This window comes from Vicugna pacos, unplaced genomic scaffold (assembly GCF_048564905.1).
Source record: "Vicugna pacos unplaced genomic scaffold, VicPac4 scaffold_21, whole genome shotgun sequence".
Taxonomy (NCBI): domain Eukaryota; kingdom Metazoa; phylum Chordata; class Mammalia; order Artiodactyla; family Camelidae; genus Vicugna; species Vicugna pacos.
The window spans coordinates 7,731,935-7,740,519 of NW_027328742.1; the positions used below are offsets into that span (position 1 = coordinate 7,731,935).

The 8,585-nt window shown below is 46.9% G+C and overlaps 1 long non-coding RNA gene across 1 annotated transcript in view; it reads right to left on the minus strand.

Moving 5' to 3' along the window:
- LOC140694314 (uncharacterized) overlaps window positions 1–8,297 on the minus strand; it is a 29,480-nt gene extending 21,183 nt beyond the window's left edge. The window contains exon 1 of the long non-coding RNA XR_012070044.1: window positions 8,164–8,297. This is a non-coding gene — a long non-coding RNA (uncharacterized lncRNA). The remainder of the gene's footprint in view (window positions 1–8,163) is intronic.
- Between the last annotated feature and the right edge of the window lie 288 nt (window positions 8,298–8,585).

Below are 8,585 nucleotides of genomic sequence, written 5' to 3' on the forward strand. Positions count from 1 at the left end.
TGAAGTGTCCACATTTGGACCAGAGCATGAATGGAGAAACAAAGCCTCATGGCCAGCATGACGGTGGTGGCCAAACCCTTCCCCTGGGTGAGATGAACCAGGATGGGGGTGAGAATCCAAGGTCCTAGGTCGGCCAAAGCATCTTCCTTCACGGCTGACTGGGGTGTTGGAGACTAACTACTGCAAACTAACGTCACGGCCATCAGTGGTGGACGTCAGCTGCAACAGACACAGAGTCAGCTACTTACTGCCAACATGTTTTAAAAATATATTCCTGTTCAGGGAGGCCTGCATGACTGCTGAGCCAAACCACAGACCTGGCTCTGCATGCCCACTAGCTGAAGCAGAGAGGAAGCCACGGTCCCCTTTAGTGGTCCATGTGTCCACCAGATCCAGGTGAGCCAGCTACTAAGGAGAAGGCCATGTTGCCCTGATACTCAAAAAAACCAGCCTCGTAAAAGGAACAAAAGAGTGGCATGTATTTTAGACCCACTTCTGCCCATTTATGAAGGCAAAGTAAATGGCATGGGGAAGTTGAATGCAAAACAAAACAAAACAAAACAAAACGGTGACTGCTTCCTCCAACAGCGTCCCCGGCAGCTGCTCCCCCCGAGCCTGCCACTTCCTCACCAGTGACCGCCGGCCAGGCAGCACCGTCACGCACGTCAAAGAGAGACAGCCAGGAACCACGTGCCCAGCACATTTGTGGAAAAGCAGGAATCGTGCAAGATGCTGCAGACGTTGAATTTACAACTTTAAATACTCCATGAAAATAATCCCTCAGCAGCCGCCTAAATCAATTCGTATCTCACTTCTTCAAAACTTTCAAACAAATTTAATAAGGGCGCATTTGTCACCAAATATAAGGAGGACCAAACAGGTTCCTCAAAGCAAGGATTTTAACAGTTATCAAACACCAGTTGGTGATGTGCTAACAAAGCAAATATTCCAAAACTTAGAAAATAAAAAGATGACTAGGATAATACATGGATCAAGGCAGCTGTTAAGTTTTTGCTTCTTAAAGCGATGGAGACAGCACGGAGGGCGATCTGGCTATTTCCAATGCAGGATGTGCACAGCCCACCTTTTCAGAGGCAACAACATGCTCACAGAGCAGTACAAGAGAAAAAGGAAAAGAGGAACAAGCGAAAATTAGAAACACACAAGAACAGAAATTACTTTGACAGCCTGTACAAAAATTTACGTGAGTGTGTAAGGCAAGGGTTGCGGGGACAGTGAGACCCACCCTCACCTCCTGCTCCAGGGAAGTCAGGGGCCTGTCTGGGGCAGGGCTGCCAGGGGACCCCAACGAGGTCAGCGCCCCTAACCAAAACTCGACCTACATGCGTCTAGGCAGCTTTTGAGCTACAAAATGTGGTCGCATTTCAGGCTGGACAGTTTTACTCACTCCCACCAAGAGTAGCAGGAGAGAAATAGGCTCTGCTCCTGCACCAAAGCATTCTTTTAAAAATTAATGACTGTGGAATAGTGAAAGCAACAATGGAGTAAATGTGACTGGAGGAGAACTTGCTTGACCCAAGCTCACTGGCCACGTTGTCTCACTGATGTTCAGATGCTGGCTGGGCGCTTATGGTACCAAAACAGACAGACCCACCAGGAGGGAGGTTTAATGCGTTACTGTATTCTGATGCCGAGAGCCATGCCTGGTACACGAGGTTCTGGTAAACAATGGTGACAGTGTCGACCACTATGGGCTTAACACACATGCAGCTACTCCGCCAGATCCCAAGGGCAGACTTCATAAGGCAAAAACAAGCTGGCATTCTCTCGTGGGTCTGCAGACTCAGAGCCAAGCAGTTGCTGAGGAAAATGTCACCAGTGCCTCCTATGACAAAAGTGGACGCACAGGCCAGGGGGCTGGTGCAGGGCTCCGGGCTTCCACTGCTCACCCACCAGTCTGTCCAGGGGGAGAAGATGGTCCCTGCTTACGTTGCAGTGATGCACCTAACTTGACTAACACCTGGGGTCTCAGCAGGAGGTGACAGGTGACGTGAATGGAGCCAGCCTCGGTGTAGCACGATGCTGGCAGCTGTGCCCTCAGCAGTGCCCAGGCTTCTAAACCTGCCACATCATCTCCAAGGAGCAGAAGGGGAGTGGGGGCGTGCAGATCTCAGGGCCCTGGGAGGACAAGTACAGATCATGGCCACGACATGTCTCACCCCTTCCTTAAGCCATAGAGCAATATCCAGGGAGGAAATGAAAATTCATCCAGAGCCCACCAGGCACAACACGCAGGTGGGACTTGGGTCCTCTGAGGCTCTTTCTCACAGGGCTGGTCTGGACTTTCTTTTTATCAATTCTCTGGCATCTTCTCCTCCAACTTACCAACAACCAGAAAGTAGGATCTGATCTTAAAAACGTTCAAGAATCACAGAGCACTGCCTCCACAGCGGTCCCAGTAGCACGTGCCAGGTCCTCCAACCGTCACCTGTGGGACCGCCATCAGCGCTCTCCGGACTCAAGGCCCGAGGCCATAGGCCGGGGGGACACAACTTCCCTCACTCTCCCCAGCAAAAGGGGACCACTTCTCGGCAAAGGCATCTCACCCTCTTCTGCCCGAGGGACAGCACGATGGACACACGGGGAAACAGAGCAGAATGTGGGGGGGGTAGGCAGCCCAGAAGAGCTCGTCTGCACTTCCGTGGCAAAGTGGGGCCATTGACTTAATCACAGGGACAAAGTGAGGAGGAACCTTTCCCTGCTCTGTCCCCTACTCCATGACACAACTTTCCCTGCAAAAGGAGTTCATTCAGAAGTCCCTGGCAGTGTTTCTGATGTCCTAACTTGGCATGGTGGCTGTCGGGCAGGAAGAGAGGGCCTGAGCCGAGCAGGTGCTGGGCCTGGGAGGCAGGAGACACCAGCTCCACCCCCAGCTCAACCAGCGCCTCGTTCTGCATCTCGGGATTCAGCGTCTCATCTATAAGCAAAGGGATGAGACTGTCCCAGGACAGGCTGCACAACAGAAATGAAATGAGAGCCATGTAAAGAAAGTTTCCCAGTTGCCACATTTAAAACTGTAAACAAACAAACAAACAAAAAACAAATACTAGAAACTGATTTTAAGAACAGATATTACTGTTCTACTGTATGTAAAATACTATGATTTTGACATGTAATCAATATAGAAAGTAACAAGATAGTTTACATTCTTTTTCCTTGACAAATCTCAGCATCTGATGTGCATTTGACCTACAGCACATCTCAGCTCAGACCAGCCTACTCTCCAGCGCTCCTAGCATCAGTGGCTGTGGCTAATCTATTGGACAGTAACTCCAAGGGTCCCACCAGGGTTCCTGGCTGAAAAGCAGGAGGATGTGTCCACACTAACCCTAAAAGGATCTCTCTGAAACAAAGGTGGATTCACTTTTAAATGTCTGTAAACCGGAGGGCTGCACCTCCCTCCCCCCTTCGCTACAAGACAGCCCTCTTCCTTCCTGATCCCTTTCTGGATGTAGGGAACGGCAAAGAGCCAGGGCGGAAGGGCCGACAGGTAAACTTACTTTCAGTCTGTGTCCAGTCCCGTGAAGTCCTCCTTCTCAAACAGGATGCAGAGGAGAGGGATCTTGTCCCCAGAATTGTCGAGGGCCCTACTCAGCCACTTAGACTTTAGCAAGATAAACAGTGATTCAGGGAAATCCTTGATCCTCTTCACCACCCTGCAGTCCTCGTAGATTGAAAGACACGTCGGTGCTTGTCTGCTCGGCTACCTCCCCATGCAGCACAAAGACAAAGAGCTGAGAGTCATTAAGCGAGGTGCAGTACAGCTCCTCTGCATGTCGAGCTTATCGAAGGCCTTAGCCAAGAGGCCGTCACTAATGGTGACAAGGCCCACGAGCTTGCAGTTGGTCTGGAATTCCCTCCACCCATTCTCGGGCGTATAGTGGTGCCTGTAGTGGATAAAGAGTGCCAACTGGGAGCCGCACGGGCTGATCTGGCTCACCAAGGGGATTCACTTATAGATGCAAAAGAAATTCTCCTCTGAGATGATGCCAACGGCTTGGACCACCACGGGGAGAGTCTTGTAGTCCTCAGCACACTGCACATAGTCAGGGATGCTCATGTTGCAGGCCCTGCTGAGAGGGGAGAGGAGATCGAGGTATATACTGTGCTGTGGGCTGCAGGCACCTCTGGGTTGTGGTGACCTGGTGTGTACCAGCCAGAAGGCAAGGAAAGTCCAAGCAAAGCCAGGGGTACAGTTTGTCCTCAGAGTCTGCACATGGCTACCGTAGCTCGGATCACATTACCTAGCTTTTGGTCTAGGCTTCCTGACCCTGCAGAGAAGGGTCATTTCTTGTTTTCTGTTTCCAAGCACCTAGCCAGACCCTGATGCAAAGTCAGTGCTCAAAACTGCTGAATAAACAAATGAACAAAGGAACAGTTTTCCCCAACCCACTTCAGCAGAATATAAACAAAAGAACCACAGTGGGATCAAAACATCTGGATTTCAACTCCAATTTATTTGAACTCCTAAGCTGTAGAATAATGGATAAGAAAACTTGCCCTGGGGAGGAGGGTACAGTTCAGTGGTAGAGAACGTGCTTAGCATGTACGAGGTGCTGGGTTCAATCCCCAGTACCTCATTTTAAAAAAATGAAACAAATAAATAAACCTATTTACCCTAATCAAAAAACATTTTTTAATTCAAAATTCAAAAACACCTTGCAATTGACACAACATTATAAACTTGACTATACGTCAATTGAAAAAAAAATCCTTGCCGTACTAGAATATATCTGGATTATGGAAGTTTGCAAATGTAAAATGCCTAGGGTACCACCTGCATAAAAAGGGGGGACTGTACAGATTTACTATCCTTCCTTTATGAGCTATATATCCTTTGGGGGGGTATAACTTCTCAGAGCTAATTTTCTCAGATTAAAAAAGGAAATATTACCTGATTATCAGTACTGCTGAAAAATCAGGTAACCCTAAGGAAGCATCTGACCCACTGAGGTTACTTAATAAGTGTTTGTTGAATGAATGAATAAACAAGCAAAGTGAATGCTGCTCCCTGCCACAGACCATCATAATGGTACTTCCTGGAAATCCCAAGCCCACATTCCACTTGACTCTACATTAACCATGTGGGTGACCTGGGCAGACCTGTGTGCTTCTCTAAGCCCCAGTTTAATAATGAATAGAAATGAGGGCAATAATACAAACCTCAAAGGGTTAGTGAGTCAGTAATGAATTGTACCCCAACTTTGCAAGAACGGAACCATTAAGGAAAATTGGGCAAAGAGTCCAAAGGCCCTCTCCATATTATCTCTTATGACTACATGGGAATCTACATTACATCTTAAAGTAAAAGTCTAGTTTTTTAAAGACGCTTTTGAGGTTAAATGAGCTCACTGTCTAAAATACGGAACACATAGTACAAATAGGACAATGCCCAGCCCATGAGATACACTCAGTTAAATTTCCCACTGAACCCACTGGTCCCTCCGACTTCAGAGCATGAGGATGGGTCCTCGTGGCCAGAGGCCACTGCACCTGAAGCAAACAAAGCTAATGGTCCCCACTTCCAAGTGCCCCTATAACTACCATAGGTCTAAATTTGTATTCATAATTATTTTTCTTTTTATTAAATAGAAACCCCCAATTGCATAGCCTTCAGGTCACCAAAACCTGATCACAGAGATCATGATGGCAGCCCTCCTTGGTGAAACAATAAAATGAAGAGTCATTTCCACAAAACCTCTGTGTAAATCTACTAGGGAACTTCATCCTGGTCTGAGAGGAAGAGGACTAGGGAGGAGGGGGCAATCTGGGGCACAGAGAACCATGGGCAACCTGTCCCACAATGGACTTTAGACTCAACTCTCACATTCCAGAAACTTCAAAATACACACAGAGTGCTATGGACAAGTTTTTTTTTTTTTTTTTTAAGAAATCCCTGACTCCCTAGCAGGTCTTGTTTCTAACGAGACACAAATGGCTTATGTGCATAATGTTTCACAAAAGCCTTAAAATATTATCATCCCAACATGATACATTAAGAAACTGAGGGAGAGAGGTTTATCACATTGTACAAGATTAGAGAGAGGCCACGTCAGACACCGTATTTAACCCCAAGACCATGCTCCAGTTCTCACACTATAAAGTGTGACATACTGACCCTTTCCTGCCCTCTCCTTGCAATAAATCACTGAAGAGTCTTTTCTGTGCCACCTGGAATCACAATCACATCCATTTTACACAAACTGCTATGTCACTGCTTGGAGGACTTATCAAAATCTAAAGGGTTACAATGGGAGGAGAGATTTGCATTTTCTGTTTCTCAAAGGAAACATGGCTTGAAAATAAACTGAAAAGTACTTATCTAGTCTAAGCTCTCATTGTGCAGAGAAGCAAATGGAGGCACAGAAGAGATGAGGAAAGTGCCTTATTAACAGATATTGCCTCAGCGCAGCACCAAACCATCCCTGGGCAATTCTGGGTGAGGATCTGGGGGGCCAAGGAGAATCAGTGTTAGAAAAAGGAAAGAGAAGAAGCATACAACTCCCTGTCTCTACACCACCATAACATGAAGTTTCACCAAATAACCCAGTATGGGTGCAGCCAATATTAAGGTGGGCTAAACAGATTATAGAAACCTGGAAGTCTCAAACATAGTGGAAATTCCAACATTTACTATGCTTTTTTCACAGTTCAAGCATCAGCTCAGTGGGTGCTCCATACCAGGGACGACACTAGGCCTGGAGTTCTCCCAAATACAGATCTCTATTACCACGTGTGCAAACCACATAAAGGCCCACCAGAAGAAAAGCGCTCACAGATAAATGGAATTACAGAAACTGAAAGCAGCCAACTAGCATATATTACTAGGAAAAACGGTGCTGCTAGAAATGGACTCATGGACATAGAAAGCATACTGTGTTTAGCAGGCAGGAAAGGGGTGATTAACAGATACAAATTAATAAATATAAAATAAATGAGAAGAACCTACTATATAGCACAGGGAACTATATTCAATTTCTTGTAATGAGTTGTACTAAAAATAATCTAAAACATATGTATATACATATGAATATGTTTATAACTGAATCTCTGTTGTACACCTGAAACTAACATTGTAAATTGACTACACTTCAATAAAAAATAACTTTAAAAAATAAGTAAAAATAAAAGCAACGCCATTAAGAAAAAATAAAGGAAAACTCTAATCCCCTTAGCTGTAGGTAGTGGAGAATTCTGGTTGCAAGCACCAAGTCAACTGGATCACTCCAGCACTGGCTGTCACTCTTTCTCACAATCAGAGAGTTACTTGGCTTCACTGAGGTTACTTTTCTCTCATGTGAAAGGCAACAGCTGCAACTAACGATGTATAGAATCTCATCATTCACAAGCCCAAAAATTAGTGAGGACTTCCCAAGGGCCAGGCTCTGGACAGATGAAAAGATAGGGTCCCAGATTTATTCATGCGTAGAAGAAGTTTAAGCCATAAAGACATTAATTCTTCCTGTTTTGATAGATTCAATGCAATTCTGATTAGAATACCTACCAGATTTTTCATGGAATGTAACGAGATATTTTATGGTCAGGAACAGCCAAGAAACTTCTTTAGAACCACCACTGGGGAGGAGTGGATAGGTCATTGATTTCCACTGTTATTTCTGAAGTGATGAAAACATTCTGGAATAATAATGGTTTCACCACTGTGAATATGCTAAAAGCTGCTGAATTGTACCATTTAAATGGATGGACTTCAAGGTTTGTGAACAATATCACAATAAAGCTGTTATATGAAAAAAACATTTCTTGACAATTATTTTCCCCTCAATACAAGTAGTCTGCCACACAATTTAAGAAAAACCAAAAACCAAAACAAACCAAACTGTGCCAGGAGCTCTTTAGGGCTGCAATGTCCCTAGGTCTCCAAAGCTTCTGGTGGTGCTGTTCCTGTTAACACACACTAGCTGGGCTGGACTTGTTTGGGACTGTAACTATCTTTCTAAAATCGACGGTCACACGTTTCAACCTGGGAGAGGGAAGCCTGGAGGATGTCACAGACTCATGCATTCAGCCCAGTTTTAACTGAACCAAACCCTGCTTTCAACACAGTACTCTCTCTCACTATAAAAACATGTGACATCAACAAGCACCGCCATCTTAACACCTGAAAGTGTTCAAGGTACTTACCTGGGGCAGAAACACTGAGGGAGGAGACGGAAGCTCCCTCAGCACTGAAGCTTCCTTTTGCCGACTTCACCAGGAGAAGCTGGTATTTACAGCCTGAGGCTCTCAGCCCGGGGATCAGCGCCCACGCCACTGAGCTGGTCCTCAGGGATCGGGAAAGGGAGAGCAGGGCAGCCCCGGGTCGCGGGGCAGGGAGAGCGGGGTAGGGGACGCGGGCTGCAGCCCCGCTCGGAGGCCAGCCCCAGACCCAGCCCCAACCGCCCGCCCCTTCCGGGCCCGCAGTCCCCGCCCGCCCGGGACACAGCCCGCCCAGGGGCGGGGAAGGGTAAGAGGCCGAGGAGAGGGAGCCAGGGAGGAGAGGACTCGCGGGCGGGAGAGGGGAAGGGGACGCCAGCCGCGGACTGAGGGGAGCCCGGCTGGGGCGA